This window comes from Haematobia irritans, chromosome 4 (assembly GCF_050003625.1).
Source record: "Haematobia irritans isolate KBUSLIRL chromosome 4, ASM5000362v1, whole genome shotgun sequence".
Classification (NCBI taxonomy): domain Eukaryota; kingdom Metazoa; phylum Arthropoda; class Insecta; order Diptera; family Muscidae; genus Haematobia; species Haematobia irritans.
Window position 1 is genome coordinate 8546357 of NC_134400.1, and position 13050 is coordinate 8559406.

The 13050-nt window shown below is 24.4% G+C and overlaps 1 long non-coding RNA gene across 1 annotated transcript in view; it reads right to left on the reverse strand.

Annotated features, from left to right (window-relative positions):
• The window catches only part of LOC142236212 (uncharacterized), a 131998-nt gene that overhangs the window by 23119 nt on the left and 95829 nt on the right, over window positions 1-13050 (reverse strand). The window lies entirely within an intron of this gene.

The following is a 13050-nucleotide window of genomic DNA, read 5'->3' on the forward strand; positions in this document are numbered from 1 at the left end:
ATAATCGTTAGACGTTCTTATGACAACTTCGTCGGTGGTTTTTATACCCTTCACCACTACTGTGGTACAGGGTATGATAAGTTTGTGCCAAGAAGGAAAAGTCTGAGACCCATTGTTTAGTATACCGATCGTCTTAGAATTAAATTCTGAGTCGATTTAGCGATGTCCGTCTGTCCGTCTGTATGTGTAATTTTGTGTGCAAAGTACAGCTCGCAGTTTAAGTCCTCAAATTTGGCACAAAGTTTAACATTGGCTCAACGACAATCGCTATTGATTTTGAAAAAAAATCGGTTCAGATTTAAATATAGCTGCCAAATATATTTATCGCCGATCTGATCATAATTGACGTATTTACCACCGTATTTTCGGGCAGCCAAATACTTTGGGGCTTTCGTATGATATGCAAAATATCAGCCAAATCGGTTCAGATTTAGATATAGCTCCCATATATATCTTTCGTCCGATTTGAACTTATATGGCCTGAAAAGCCAACGTTTTGCCCTGATTTGCTTCACATTTTGCACAAAGAGTACGTTTAATAGTATCATTAAGTGTACCAAATTTCGTTGAAATTGGTTCGGATTTAGATACAGCTCCCGTATATACCTTTCGTCCGATTTCGACTAATATGGCCTCAAAAGCCAGAGTTTTGCCCTGATTTGCTTCACATTTTGCACAAGGAGTACGTTTAAAGGGTGATACGGTCAAAATTTGGTCAAGGGAAAACGCGTGTAAATCGGTGAAATCGTTTATTTTAAAAATCAAATTAAATTTCTTTTTCAAGTTCAATTAGTATAAAATTCAGGAAAAATATTCAGTTAGGCTTTCGCTTTTCCAAATCCGAATTGCCGTGCTTCACGCTTGACACCTGCCATCAGATTTTGTACAGCCACCTTGTCCACCTTCTTCGCCGCAGAAAGCCAGTTTGCCTTGAACTGCAGCTCGTCCTTAGCAGTTTTTTGGTCTTCTTTGGTTCCGCTTGACAATAGCCCAGTATTTCTCAATTGGGCGGAGCTCTGGCGTGTTGGGAGGGTTCTTGTCCTTGGGAACCATCTGCACGTTGTTGGCGGCGTACCACTCCATGGCCTTTTTACCGTAATGGCAAGATGCCAAATCCGTCCAAAACAGTACGGAACAACCGTGTTTATTCAGGAAAGGCAGAAGACGTTTATTCAAACACTCTTTCACGTAAATTTCTTGGTTGACCGTCCCGGAAGCTATGAAAATGCTGCTTTTCAAACCACAGGTACAGATGGCTTGCCAAACCAGATATTTCTTTGCGAACTTTGACAGTTTTATGTGCTTGAAAATATCTGCTACATTTCCCCTTCCTTTTGCCGTATAAAACTCCTGTCCCGGAAGCTGCTTGTAGTCGGCTTTGACGTAGGTTTCGTCGTCCATTACCACGCAGTCAAACTTCGTCAGCATCGTCGTGTACAGCCTCCGGGATCGCGCTTTGGCCGTCGTATTTTGTTTATCATCGCGATTTGGAGTCACTACCTTCTTGTAAGTCGATAGTCCGGCTCGTTTTTTGGCTCGATGCACGGTTGTAGACGATACACCCAGCTTATTTGCGGCATCTCGGAGAGAGAGGTTGGGGTTTCGCTTGAAACTACCGGCAACTCTCTTTGTCGTCTCAGCGGCTTCCGGTTTTCGATTTCCCCCCGATCCAGACTTCCTGGCTGTCGACAAACGTTCCCCAAACACTTTAATTACATTTGTAACGGTTGATTTGGCAACTTTTAGCGATTTTGCCAGCTTTGCGTGCGAGTAGCTCGGATTTTCGCGATGCGCGAGCAAAATTTTGATACGCTGCTCTTCTTGCTTGGACGGCATTTTGACAACTGAAGAGTGAATTCCAAAATAAAAATAGGAGCAACATTCTCAAAATGAGGGTTTTTCAGGTTTTTTAAATGCAAAATTGAAAGAAATACGTCAAGTTTATATTGACCAAATTTTGACCGTATCACCCTTTATAATTTTTTACTAACATTATGTCTCATCCCCGGTCGTTATCCGATTTAAATTTTAAATCTAGAGATTTTGTAGAAGTACAAAAAATTCTCTCCATTAAAAGTATCTGTATCTGGAATCTCAAACCTTTATATAGCTCCCAGCAAATTTGAAGTAGTTGAGATGGTAACACAAATGTTTGTCTACATAGTGGTGAAGGGTATAATATAGTCGGCCCCGCCCGACTTTAGACTTTACTTACTTATTTTTTTATAAATTCAAGCTCGAGGTCAACATTTTAATTGAAAACGTTAACACTTTCAATTCTTAACTGACTTTTTTTTTATTGAATGAAAAAAAAAATAAATAGAGAAAAGTCAATTGTGACATTTATTTTTTCTGAATTCAGATTCAGTCACCCTCCGATGGGTGATTAGATCCATGTGGAAATATTTCTCTTTTATTATTTCATAACCCTGTACTTTACTTGATCTCAACTATGATAGTTTATGACTACCTGTAATATATACTACAACAAGTTTTATTTATTGTAATTGTTAATTATAATAAAAAAAAATTATTTCTATAGAAAATTTTGTCAAAGTTTTATTTCTATAGATTTTTTTTTCAAAATTTTATTTCTTCAAAATTGTGTTTCTATAGAAAATTTTGTCAAAATGTTTTTATCTATAGAAAATTTTCGCAAAATTTTATGTCGATAGAAATTTTTTTCAAAATTTTTTATCTATAGAAAATTTTGTCCAAATTTTATTTCTATAGAAAATTTTGTCAAATTTTTTTTTATCTATAGAAAAATTTGTCAACATTTTATTTCTATAGAAAATTTTCGCATAATTTTATTTCTATAGAAAATTTTTGCAAAATTTTATTTCTTTAGAAAATGTTGCCAACATTTTATTTCTATAGAAAATTTTATCAAAATTTTATTTCTATAGAAAATTTACGCAAAATTTTATTTCTATAATTTTTTTTTTTTTTTTCTATAGAAAATTTTTGCAAAATTTTATTTCTTTAGAAAATGTTGTCAACATTTTATTTCTATAGAAAATTTTATCAACATTTTATTTCTATAGAAAATTTTGTCCAAATTTTTTTATCTATAGAAAAATTTGTCAACATTTTATTTCTATAGAAAATTTTCGCATAATTTTATTTCTATAGAAAATTTTTACAAAATTTTATTTCTTTAGAAAATGTTGTCAACATTTTATTTCTATAGAAAATTTTATCAACATTTTATTTCTATAGAAAAATTTCGCAAAATTTTATTTCTATAGAAAATTTTGTCAACTTTTTTTATCTATAGAAAAATTTGTCAACATTTTATTTCCATAGAAAATTTTCGCATAATTTTATTTCTATAGAAAATTTTTGCAAAATTTTATTTCTTTAGAAAATGTTGTCAACATTTTATTTCTATAGAAAATTTTATCAACATTTTATTTCTATAGAAAATTTTCGCAAAATTTTATTTCTATAGAAAATTTTTTATCTATAGAAAATTTTGTCCAAATTTTATTTCTATAGAAAATTTTCGCAAAATTTTATTTCTATAGAAAATTTTGTCAACTTTTTTTTATCTATAGAAAATTTTGTCAAATTTTTTTTATCTATAGAAAAATTTGTCAACATTTTATTTCTATAGAAAATTTTCGCATAATTTTATTTCTATAGAAAATTTTTGCAAAATTTTATTTCTATAGAAAATTTTATCAACATTTTATTTCTATAGAAAATTTTCGCAAAATTTTATTTCTATAGACAATTTTTTCAAAATTTTTTACCTATAGAAAATTTTGTCAAAATTTTATTTCTATAGAAAATTTTGTCAAAATTTTTTATCTATAGAAAAATTTGTCAACATTTTATTTTTATAGAAAATTTTCGCAAAATTTTATTTCTATAGAAAATTTTTGCAAAATTTTATTTCTTTAGAAAATGTTGTCAAAATTTTATTTCTATAGAAAATTTTATCAAAATTTTATTTCTATAGAAAAATTTTTTCTGATCGTATCTTAGAAGATACAGTGCGCATTTAAAGGTTAAATAATCACAAAAGAAAGAAACAAATAAAAAAACACAATAATTTATAAATTCGACAATTCACTGGCAATGAAAATTATTTTATTATAGTTGATGGCTCTTAAGGGCAGTAATAAAAAAAAATATACAACTTAATAATACACCACAGGTGGTCTGCATGAGCAATGCTTCCACAGCAAATCTTTACGATAAAAAGGGCAACAAGTTGTGAGAACCACATGGAGTGCAACTGATTTCCCACAAGGGGATGAAAAGCATTGGAAACTGTCTAGCATACTAAAAGCAAGCTATCACCAAGATCGATCATAAAGGATGTTGTCATTGGATCAACGACATCATCATCATCCTCATTGCATGAACACCGTCAGTCTTGGTGAAATTGTTCACCACTATCATCATCGTCATCATTATCATATTCATAATCGCCTCTTCAATGTCAAGTGGTACAACATTAAAATCCACAAAAGAAAAAACGATACATTTTTGGGCTGCTGACAAGGGTTTGCCTGTTGAAGACTTGAAACAGAGTCAATGCTTGAGGGCGGGGATGGATGGAAGGAACACTGCCAGATTATTATCACCCCTCAATAGCGTTGCATCTGCGGCTTTATGTCACTCATAATCGTTTATGATACATTTATCCCAGAGATATCATATACAAGATAACCCTGAGTGTGTTTGAAAACAAAAACAAAAAATTTTAGAATAAATCATAGAAGCGAATATTTATTCCTCCGTGTCTAGCAATGGGTGCCCTTTAGTATCATCATCATTGTCTTGATCTGTAGGAAGGGGTGGGGTGGGTGTGTAACGAATCCACCTTCATTTTAATTGTCACATAAAATTGTCATGGAATTATTTCTTTGCTTTGCCTTCCTTTGTTACCAAAAAGGATTTACAAATTTTTTTGGGCAACAAAATGTCAAAGGCTTTTCAAAAAAACAAAAAAAAAATGAAAGTGTGAGACCTCGCACCACCTTCCATCCTTAGATCCTTTTATAGTTGGAAGGGCAAACCTCATATATAAATGGTGGAGGGATGATTTCATTATGAATTTCCGAATTGAATGAAGTGTCTCCACCTTATATCGATGTAACGATAACGAATGTATTATGGGAAATATTTGCTATAAATGCAAGTGCTTCTACTTGATGGAAAGGGTAATTAATTGTATTTGTTTTGCATTTGCTTTCGTTCGTTCTCATTTATTCATAAAATTCTAATCTTTCGGGTTTAATAGTATCACATTAAAATAATCCACTGGGAAAATCAACTTCCTTTGGATATTTTAAATATTTTGAAATGTCTAGCGAATGATTTGTGTCAAATTTACAATTTTATCTTGACAGAATCTTGATGAGTGATAAGAATGAACGACTAAGGAATGTTTGAAAGTAGACAAAGCCTTTTAAATTGGATAGTCGAAAAAGTCTTCGTGCATTTCTAAACAACTTCCAACTCATAGAAAATTTTGTTAAAGTTTTATTTCTATAGAAAAATTTAACAAAATTTTATTTTTTTTAGAAAGTTTTCACAAAATTTTATTTCTATAGAAATTTTTTTCTTCTAAAGAATTTTATTTCTAAAGAAAATTTTGTAAAAATATCTGCAAAATTTTATGTCTATAGAAAATTTTGTCAAAATTTTATTTCTATAGAAAATTTTCGCAAAATTTTATTTCTATAGAAAAATTTGTCAAAATTTTATTTTTATAAAAAAATTGTCAAAATTTTATTTCTATAGAAAATTTTGTCAAAATTTTATTTCTATAGAAAATTTCGTCAAAAGTTTATTTCTATAGAAAATTTTTGCAAAATTTTATTTCAATTAAAAAATGTTGTAAAAATTTTATTTCTATAGAAAATTTTGTCAAATTTTATTTCTATAGAAAATTTTGGCAAAATTTTATTTCTATAGAAAATTTTCGCAAAATTTTATTTCTATAGAAAATTTTGTCAAAATTTTATTTCTACAGAAAATTTTCGCAAAATTTTATTCCTATAGAATATTTTGTCAAAATTTTATTTCTATAGATAAATTTTGTAAAAATTTTATTTCTATTGAAAATTTTGTAAAAATTGTTTTCCATAGAAAATTGTGTCAAAATTTTATTTCTATAGAAAAATTTTGAAAAAATGTTATTTCTAAGAAAAATTTTGAAAAAAAAATTATTTTTATAGAAAATTTTCGCAATATTTTATTTCTATCGAAAATTTTGTCAAAATTCTATTTCTATAGAAAATTTTGTCAACATTTTATTTCTCCATTTGTTTTGTTTTGTTATTGTTGGTTTTGTTCTTTAAGCATTGTTGTCGTTTTTTTATTTCAGCTTAAAACCATACATTGACTAAACTATTTCTATAAAAAATTTGGCAAAATTTTATTTCTATAGAAAATTTTTATAAATTTTATTTAAATAGAAAATTTTGTCATTTTTTTTGATAGAAAATTTTGTCAAGATTTTATTTCTATAGAAAATTTTGTCAAAATTTTAAAAAAATTATCAATTTTTTTCTATAGAAATTTTGTCAAAATTTTATTTCTATAGAAAATTTTGTCAAATTTTTATTTCTATAGAAAATTTTGTCAAATTTTTATTTCTATAGAAAATTTTGCCAATTTTTTTTCTATAGAAAATTTTGTTTTTTTAAAAAATTTAATTTTATTTCTATAAAAAATTTTGTCAAAATTTTATTTCTATAGAAAAATTTTGAAAAAATTTTAATTCTATAGAAAATTTTCGCAATATTTTATTTCTATAGAACATTTTGTAAAAGTTTTTTCTATAGAAAATTTTTTCAACATTTTATTTCTATAAAAAATTTTGGCAAAATTTTATTTCTATAGAAAATTTTGTAAAAATTTTATTTCTATAGAAAATTTTGTCAAAATTTTATTTCTATAGAAAAATAGAAAATTTTTTCAATATTTTATTTCTATAGAAAATGTTGTAAAAATTTTTTTCTATAGAAAATTTTGTCAAAATTTTAAAAAATTTATCAAAATTTTATTTCTATAGGAAATTTTGTCAAAATTTTATTTCTATAGGAAATTTTGTCACAATTTTATTTTTATAGAAAATTTTCGCAATATTTTATTTCTATAGAAAATTTTGTCAAAATTATATTTCTATAGAAAATTTTTTTCAACATTTTATTTCTATAAAAAATTTTGGCAAAATTGTATTTCTATATAAAATTTGTTGCCAACATTTTATTTCTATAGAAAATTTTGTCAAAATTTTATTTCTATAGAAAATGTTGTCAACATTTTTTTCTATAGAAAATTTTGTCAAAATTTTAAAAAAATTATCAAAATTTTTTTTCTATAGAAAATTTTGTCAAAATTTTATTTCTATAGAAAATTTTTCCAATATTTTATTTCTATACCAATTTTTGGCAAAATTTTATTTCTATATAAAATTGTTTGTCAAAATTTTATTTCTATAGAAAATTTTGCCAATTTTTTTTTTCTATAGAAAATTTTGTCAAAATTTTAAAAAAATTTAATCAAAATTTTATTTCTATAGAAAATTTTGTCAAAATTTTATTTCTATAGAAAAATTTTGAAAAAAATTTTATTTCTATAGAAAATTTTCGCAATATTTCATTTCTATCGAACACTTGTCAAAATTTTTTTCTATAGAAAATTTTTTCAACATTTTATTTCTATAAAAAATTTTGGCAAAATTTTGTAAAAATTTTATTTCTATAGAAAATTTTGTCAAAATTTTATTTCTATAGAAAATTTTGTCAAAATTTTATTTCTATAGAAAAATTTAACAAAATTTTATTTTTTTTTTTAGAAAGTTTTCACAAAATTTTATTTCTATAGAAAATTTTCGAAAATTTTTATTTCTATAGAAAATTTTGTAAAAATATCTGCAAAATTTTATGTTTATAGAAAATTTTGTCAAAATTTAATTTCTATAGAAAATTTTCGCACTATTTTATTTCTATAGAAAATTTTGTCAAAATTTTATTTCTATAGAACATTTTTTCAATATTTTATTTCTATAACAATTTTTGGCAAAATTTTATTTCTATATAAAATTGTTTGTCAAAATTTTTCAAAATGTCAATTTGTCAAGATTTTATTTCTATAGAAAATTTTTTAAATATTTTATTTCTATAGAAAATTTTGTCAAAATTTTAAAAAAATTATCAATTTTTTTTCTATAGAAATTTTGTCAAAATTTTATTTCTATAGAAAATTTTGTCAAAATTTTTTTCTCTATAGAAAATTTTGTCAACATTTTTTTCTCTATAGAAAATTTTGTCAAAATTTTTTTCTATAGAAAATTTTGTCAAAATTTTAAAAAAATCAATCAAAAGTATATTTCTATAGAAAATTTTGTCAAAATTTTATTTCTATAGAAAAATTTTGAAAAAATGTTTTTTCTATAGAAAATTTTCGCAATATTTTATTTCTATAGAAAATTTTGTCAAAATTTTATTTCTATAGAAAATTTTTTTCAATATTTTATTTCTATAACAATTTTTGGCAAAATTTTATTTCTATATAAAATTGTTTGTCAAAATTTTATCAAAATGTTATTTCTATAGAAAATTTTGTCAAAATTTTATTTCTATAGAAAATGTTGTCAAAATTTTATTTCTATAGAAAATTTTGCCAATTTTTTTTTTCTATAGAAAATTTTGTCAAAATTTTAAAAAATTTAATCAAAATTTTATTTCTATAGAAAATTTTGTCAAAATTTTATTTCTATAGCAAATTTTTGAAAAAATGTTTTTTCTATAGAAAATTTTCGCAATATTTTATTTCTATAGAACATTTTGTCAAAATTTTATTTCTATAGAAAATTTTGTCAAAATTTTATTTCTATAGAAAAATAAAAAATTTTGTCAAAATTTTATTTCTATAGAAAATGTTGCAAATTTTTTTTTTCTATAGAAAATTTTGTCAAAATTTTAAAAAAATTATCAAAATGATTTTTCTATAGAAAATTTTGTTAAAATTTTATTTCTATAGAAAATTTTGTCAAAAATTTTTTTTCTATAGAAAATTTTGTCAAAATTTTATTTCTTTAGAAAATTTTGTCAAATTTTTTTTTCTATAGAAAATTTTGTCAAAATTTTAAAAAATTTAATCAAAATTTTATTTCTATAGAAAATTTTGTCAAAATTTTAAAAAATGTAATCAAAATTTTAAAAAATTTAATCAAAATTTTATTTCTATAGAAAATTTTTGCAAAATTTTATTTCTATAGAAAAATTTTGAAAAAATTTTATTTCTATAGAAAATTTTCGCAATATTTTATTTCTATAGAACATTTTGTCAAAATTTTATTTCTATAGAAAATTTTGTCAACATTTTATGCCTATAAAAAATTTTGGCAAAATTTTATTTCTATATAAAATTTTTTGTCAACATTTTATTTCTATAGAAAATTTTATCAACATTTTATTTCTATAGAAAATTTTATCAAAATTTTATTTCTATAGAAAATTTTGTCAAGATTCTATAGAAAATTTTACAAAAATTTTTAAAAAATTATCAAAATTTTTTTTCTATAGAAAATTTTGTAAACATTTTATTTCTATACAAAATTTTGTCAAAATTTTATTTCTATAGAAAATGTTGTCAAAATTTTTTTTCTGTAGAAAATTTTGTCCAAATTTTATTTCTATATAAAATTTTGTCAAAATTTTAGTTCTAGATAATATTTTGTCAAAATTTTATATATATAGAAAATTTTCGCAAAATTGTATTTCTATAGAAAATTTTCGCAAAATTTTATTTCTATAGAAAATTTTGTCAATATTTTATTTCTATATAAAATATTGTCAAAATTTTTTCTATAGACAAATTTCTCAAAATTTTATTTCTGTAGAAAATATTATCAAAATTTTATTTCTTAAGAAAATTTCGTCACAATTTTATTGCTATAGAAAATTTTATCATAATTTTATTGCTATAGAAAATTTTGTCTAAATGTTATTTCTATAGAAAATTTTATTACAATTTTATTTCTGTAGACAATTTTGTCAATATTTTATTTCTATAGAAAATTTTCTCAAAATTTTATTTCTTTTTGAACATATAATTTAAATAAACGTAGCGCTTTATGTTGTTGCCATTCAGCCATCCTTTATAGACTGATCCCCCAGTTTGATTACTTTAGTAGAACTTTGTATGCAATCCTTGGTCAAGGATACATAAGAATCGGTCTGGCCGAATATTTTTAATTCTATTTAGCATTTTAATCGAGCCCTCAAAAATAACCCAAAAAATAATTTGCCTATTTCTGTTTTTTCTCCTATTCTTTACAGTAGCATGGATAATTTACATGATGTCACATTTTTCCCTTTCGAGGAACCTGAAGATGCCTTGCGTAATTTATTAACCCGATGGAATCTTTTACATTTATTCGATTCTTTGAAAAGTAATAGAAACTTCATAGACTTAATCCAAGAACAGCATAATAATTTCCTATCCATAATTCTCTTCCCTAAACAGATGAAAATATGACCATTGATGTCCTCAAAATAATGAATAGTGAAGAGCTTAAGGAGTTAACCCACACCTGGAAAATGGGTGATCGTGTCCTCTTTAATTATCATTTTGAAAAATGGCGTGAAGAAATCAATTTACCTATAAGCATAAGGAAACATTTCAGCCATTTCGGTGATCAACTTCACAATGCATTGCCTGGAGATACAGGGGATCTAATGCTAGCCCATACTTCGTTGAATAATCTTACACCAAGATCCACAGGATCACGTTCACCCAGCAATAGGTCTTTGCATTCGGTTGATATATCACCAGAATCATCGGATAAAAATCGTGTTACATTTGCTGAGATTTTATCGAATCATCGTAATGGTCATCGTATTCTAGAGGCCTACAAGAAAAATCAACGATTAAATGAGGAGCAGCGAAATTTTGTAATAACCATGATTGGTAGCTATTTCGATCAAAGGAACTATCACATGTCCTTGCAGACGAGTTATCGTTTGGAAAAGGAAATTCTAACCATGTTCCCTAGTGAAAAGGTGGAATTCTATCGTACGGAAAGACGTGGTCGCATCTATACCAAATATCAAAATATCAAGAAATCATCGAAAATCTTCTCGGACGATGATGGTGGTGGAACAGCAGAAGAGGGTCCTGGTGGTATGGGACCAAAATCACCGAAAATTCAAAAAGTCGGTAAGTGAAAAAAGGTAGGTTTTTCGGGAAGAACTTACGGTCGTCTGAATTTTGTCCATATTTGGGAGGTGGCCACTTATAATTTTATCAGTTCTGAGATTTTTCGACTTCTCTATCTAAGGTCAAGACTGATGACTCACGTCATTCTACTTTTGTTTTTCTTTCTACAGTTCCTGAACAGGATGCATCCGCCTGGGTCCATACACTCAAGTATGCTAATCTTACTTCGGTCGAATTTGATATAACATGGCAGGCATGCAGCAATTATCGCATTAATCAAATATTCAATGAATGTAAAAATGTAACGGAAATTTTAAATAAATGGCCACAATATCTAAGGCCCCAAGGTCATAAGTTGGTATGTACAAAATCTCTGATATTTATACATAGTCAAAATTTTCCAAACAAAAAAATCTTATTTTGCAAAACTTTATTTCTATAAAAAAATTTGTCAAAATTTTTTTTGTATAGAAAATTTTGTCAAAATTTTATTTCTATACAAAATTTTGTAAAAATTTTATTTCTATAGAAAATTTTGTCAAAATTTTATTTCTATAGAAAATTTTGTCAAAATTTTATTTCTATAGAAAATTTTGTCAAAATTTTATTTCTATAGAAAATTTTGTCAAAATTTTATTTCTATAGAAAATTTTGTCAAAATTTTATTTCTATAGAAGATTTTGTCAAAATTTTATTTCTATAGAAGATTTTGTCAAAATTTTATTTCTATAGAAAATTTTGTCAGAATTTTATTTCTATAGAAAATTTTGTAAAAATTTTATTTCTATAGAAAATTTTGTAAAAATTTTATTTCTATAGAAAATTTTGTCAAAATTTTCTTTCTATAGAAAATTTTGTCAAAATTTTATTTCTATACAAAATTTTGTCAAAATTTTATTTCTATGGAATATTTTGTAAAAATTTTATTTCTATCGAAAGTTTTGTCAAAATTTTATTTCTATAGAAAATTTTGTCAACATTTTATTTCTATAGAAAATTTTTGTCAAAATTTTATTTCTATAGAAAATTTTGTCAAAATTTTATTTCTATAGAAAATGTTGTCAAAATTTTATTTCTATAGAAAATTTTGTCAAAATTTTATTTCTATAGAAAATGTTATTAAAATTTTATGTCTATTGAAAATTTTGTAAAAATTTTATTTCTATAGAAAATTTTGTCAAAATTTTATTTCTATAGAAAATTTTGTCAAAATTTTATTTCTATAGAAAACTTTGTCAAAATTTTATTTCTATAGAAAATTTTGTCACAATTTTATTTCTATAGAAAATTTTGTCAACATTTTATTTCTATAGAAAACTTTGTCAAAATTTTATTTCCATAGAAAATTTTGTCACAATTTTATTTCTATAGAAAATTTTGTCAAAATTTTATTTCTATAGAAAATGTTGTCAAAATTTTATTTCTATAGAAAATTTTGTCTAAATTTTATTTCTATTGAAAATTTTGTCTAAATTTTATTTCTATAGAAAATTTTGTCAAAATTTTATTTCTATAGAAAACTTTGTCAAAATTTTATTTCTATAGAAAATTTTGTCAAAATTTTATTTCTATAGAAAATGTTGTCAAAATTTTATTTCTATAGAAAATTTTGTCTAAATTTTATTTCTATTGAAAATTTTGTCTAAATTTTATTTCTATAGAAAATTTTGTCAAAATTTCATTGCTATTGAAAATTTTGTCAAAATTTTACTTCTATTGAAAATTTTGTCAAAATTTTATTTCTATAGAAAATTTTGTCAAAATTTTATTTCTATAGAAAATTTTGTCAAAATTTTATTTCTATAGAAAATTTTGTCAAAATTTTATTTCTATAAAAAATTTTGTCTATAGAAAATTTTG